Below are 4,539 nucleotides of genomic sequence, written 5' to 3' on the forward strand. Positions count from 1 at the left end.
TGACTGCATCAAACTAAAAAGTTTTTGCACAGGACCTGAATAGATACTTATCTAAGGAGGACACAAAGATGGCCAATAGACATATGAAGAGATTTCAATGTCACTAATCATCAGAGAAATGCAAATTAAAACCACAGTGAGATACCATCTCACACCTGTCAGAATGGCTCTCATCAATAAATCAATAAACAAGTGCTGGAGAGGATGTGGAGAAAGGGGAACCCTTCTTGCACAGCTGATGGGAATGCAGATTGGTGCAGCCACTGTGAAAAGCTGTATGGAGATAACTCAGAAAATTAAAAATGGATCTGCCTTTTGACCCAACAATCTCACTTCTGTGAATATATCCAAAGGAACCCAAAACACTAGTTCAAAATAACATAAGTACCCCTTTGTTCATTACAGTGTTATTTACAGTTGCCAAGATATGGAAGTGGCCCAAGTGCTCATCAGCACATCAGTGGATAAAACAACTATGGAACATGGACGTCTACACAGTGGAATACTACCCAGCCATAAAAACAAGAAAATTTTACCCTTTGTGACAGTGTGGGTGAACCTGAAGAACATTATGCTAAGTGAAATAAACCAGTCAGAGAAAGACAAATACCACATATGATTTTAGTCATATTTGGAATCCAAGGAAGAAACTGAACAAGGAAAATGGGGACAGACTCACAGATAGAGAGCAGGATGACAGCTATTGGGGGAGAGGGAAGGTTATGGGGTGGAGGGATTGAACAAAAAGGAAAAAGGACTCATGGACATGGATAACAGTGTGATGATTGCTGGGTGGAGAGGACTAAAAAGAGACTAAATGGTAATGGAAGAAAATACGTTTTGCTTGCTTGTTTGTTATATAGCCAGAGACATTGAAATTAAGAACAATCTGACAGTAACAAGAGGGGAAGGGGGAGGGGACAGTGGGGGGAAGGGTTTTCAGGAACTACTAAAAAGGACACATAGACAAAACCAAGGGGGAGGGGTGGAAGCAGGAGAGGCAGGTGGGGATAGCTAGGGTGGGGGGAGTGGGGGGGGTAAATGCAAACAACTGTACTTGAACAACAATAACATAATTTAAAAAAAGAAAATACAATATTAAGTAAACACACACACACACACAAACACACTAGTCGTTCTGTTTCTTTGCAGCACCCTTAGTATTCTATAAGCTGACAAACAAGTTTGGGATGTAATGATGTGGTTATGCCTTTTTCCAGTTAGCACTGTGAATGTGGAACCATGATCTGAAGTCATTGGGCCAAGTTCATGTGTGAGTCTGTTCCTTTCTAGCCTCTGCCCTGCATAGCTCTCCAAGCTGGAGTAACAACAGTGCTCAGATGATTAGAGCATTGCCAACCCCCGATTTATTAGTTTGCTTTGCTGCTGTAACAAATTACCACACACTGAGTTTTAAAGATATTCTCTTAGAGTTCTGGATGTCAGAAGTCTCAAATCAAGATGATAGCACAGCTTCTGAAGGCTTCAGTGGAGGATCTTTTCTTGCTTTTATCAGCTTCTAGAGGCCGCCTGAAGCTCTGGCCATGTAGCTCAGTTGGTTAGAGCATCATCCTGATACCCCAAGGTTGTGGGTTGATCCCCAGTTAGGGCACATAAAAAAATTAAGCAATGAATGCATAAATAAGTGGAACATCAATAAATTGATGTCTCTCTTTTTCTCCTTTCCTTTCTCTCTAAAATCAATACATTTAAAAAAATAATAAAAAAAGAAGGAATAGAGGCTGCCTTTATTCTTTGGTTATGGCTCCTTCCTTCCATCACTCCAACCTTTTGCTTATGTTATCATATTTCCCACTAGTCTTCTGCTTTCCTGCATCTCTCTCATATGAACTCTAGTGATTGCTTTCTGGACCTGGTGGCACAGGAGGCACCATCACAGGAGTGGACATTAGCTACTACAAAGAATGAAAGTTTCAGTGCAAGGAGCCCAAGAGCCAGTTCATCTTCCTAGGCTGTTGGTCAAGCTCTACAGATTTATGGCCAGGGAACCAACTCCACTTTCACCCAAGTTTGCTGAAGAGGTTGTTCATGAGTTGCACCAACAGGCTGTCTCTGTCCCTTTTCCTGATGATCTGGAAGATGAAGCTTCCTGGCTGTGAGGGCAAAATTGCTGTGGTTGTAGGGATTATAAGCAATGACGTACATGTTTAGGGGTTCCCAAACTGAAAGTGTGTGCACTTTGTGTGAGCAGTCATGCCCAGAGCTACATCCTCAAGGTTGAGGGCAAGATTCTCATCTTGGACAAGCAGGCCCTGGATTCCCTCAATGGCTGTGGCAGTGTCTTGCTTTCTGGTCCTTGCGAGGGCTCAGAGGTGTACAGGCTTTTTGGGAAGGCCCTAGGTGTCCTCACAGCCACATCCAACCCTTCTTACTATCCAAGGGCTGTGAGTTCAAGCATGCCAGAGGCTGAAGGGCCAGTCCAGCTACAAAAACTAACCCCAGATTCTACCTTGCAATTAAAAAGATTTTGGATGCTGGGGGAAAAAAAGTTATAGTGAGCACATTGGGGCCACTCAGGTAATCCAGGATAATCTCCCTATAGCAATTCCTTTAACTTAATCATATCAGCAAAGTCTCTTTTGATAGAGGTCTGTCCCAGGAAAAAATTCAGCCATTGTTAATGTAACAGGAATGGTTGGTACGACATTGATGTAACCTGGCAGCCAAGAAGAGTAGACTGGAATGTACACACGTGAACAATGGTGACCTCATTGTGTTAGTCAGTGGGGACAGTAGATGCAGCTGAGTGAGGATGCACACTGTGTGACCGTCACATTCAAAATGACTGAACAAGTAGAGCAATGAATCTGCATCATATTTTGTGTTAAGCTTGAACATTCCTCTGCAGAAAATATTTGGATGATTTAGAAGGCCGTACCTATGGGCAGCTGGTGATTAGCAGCTTCAGGACAACATGCCCACTCATGCATTATGTTTTGTGCAGAGGTTTTTGGCAAAACATGAAATCACCCAGGTGACTCACCCCTCTATAGCCCAGATTTGACACCCTGTGACTTCTGGCTTTTCCCAAAACTAGAATCCCCTTTGAAAGGGAAGAGATTTCAGATCATGAGATTTAGGAAAATATGATGGGGCATCTGATAGCAATTGGGAGAACTGTGGGAGGTCCCAAGGTGCCTACTTTGAAGGGGACTAAGGCATCATTGTTCTATTTACAATGTTTCTTGTATCTTGAATCTTCTTCAACAAATGTCTCTATTTTTCATATTACACGGCTTGATACCTTCTGGACAGACCTCATAGAAGGTAACATTCACAGGTTCTGGGGATTAAAACAGGGGTATCCTTGGAGTGGGGGTGGGGCATTTTTTAGCCTAACACACCTGGTCAGACATGTCACTGGTTACACAAGGAAGGTGAGATAGGGGGAGGGATTCCAAGAGTTTAGAGTTTAGTTGGTACTTGAAACCATTTGTTTTTTTTATGAAAAGTTCTCAACTATTTGGTGAATGCAGAAAGTTGCCACCAAGAAATACTTTCTTGGTTGCTAAAGGGACAAACACGTGTTGGTACTGTATGTTTCTTTAACAATGAAAATTCTGCTCCTACTGTCATCTCAAAGTAAGGCTTCCTTTACCTCAAAAAATAAAAATAATGTGTTTTTAAAAGTACAATATTCTGCTCATCTAGGTACACAACTCTATGTACCTGTTGACCTGGCAGCCTTACCAAGTACTTTGTTGAGTCTCTTGTAAGTGACTTTTAGCAGGAATTCAAACCTTTTGAGATAGACTTTGAGGCACTCCCTCAACACATATGAATTCAAATGTCATAACTCCATGTCATCATTGCATTCTAGAATATGTTCTCCCAGTAAAGGTGTGGAATTGTTTTGTGCTAAGGACCATTTTTGAGGCAATCAGTCACTGTCAGTGCTTTCCTCTCGGCTGCACAGCACATCACTGTGTTGTGTGTCCTCGGGACACCGCCACGACTTTCGCCTTATTTTTAGCAGAGAAAACTTAGTTCTGACTCCTAAGAGAGAGAATGGCCTAAGAGAGAGAATATTGACTAAGTCTGTTTTCAAAATCATCCTGACTGCTCAATTTGATGCTCAGCAATTGTTGTAGCATAGTCTATAATAATTTCAAACAGCCAATAAAGACTCGTGGTCTGAGCCTGACTGATGTTGAAAGGATCCATCTAATCCTGGGGCCCCTGGGCCTGCTTGCTCTTGTTTGGTGATGGTACGTTCTTAGGCAGTCACCTGCCTTTAGGCTCAGGGCTTTAAATAAATATCAGAGACTTGGTTTAGAGCTAAAGGATGATTTATAATTCCCAGGGACATTTTACTATACATAATTATGCCTTTTCCTCTTCCTCCCCCGCCTCCTCCTCTTCACTCTGAAACTCTCATTTATCCACCTGGGATTGTACTTGGTTCATCAATGCAGTTCCCCTCGATGACAAATGGCCCAGTCACTTCAAGCCTTGTCAGAAATCTTTGGCTCCGTTACTTCGTTACTCCGTTCATTTCTGTGTTTTCTGCTTTTCTTT

The 4,539-nt window shown here is 42.2% G+C and overlaps 1 pseudogene; it reads left to right on the top strand.

Annotated features, from left to right (window-relative positions):
• The first annotated feature begins 1,461 nt into the window (after positions 1-1,461).
• On the top strand, positions 1,462-2,542 carry LOC123827408 (annotated as a pseudogene).
• The last annotated feature ends 1,997 nt before the right edge of the window (positions 2,543-4,539 follow it).

The sequence above is a fragment of the Phyllostomus hastatus genome, unplaced genomic scaffold (assembly GCF_019186645.2).
Source record: "Phyllostomus hastatus isolate PE091 unplaced genomic scaffold, TTU_PhHast_1.1 phas_contig_86, whole genome shotgun sequence".
Classification (NCBI taxonomy): Eukaryota; Metazoa; Chordata; class Mammalia; order Chiroptera; family Phyllostomidae; genus Phyllostomus; species Phyllostomus hastatus.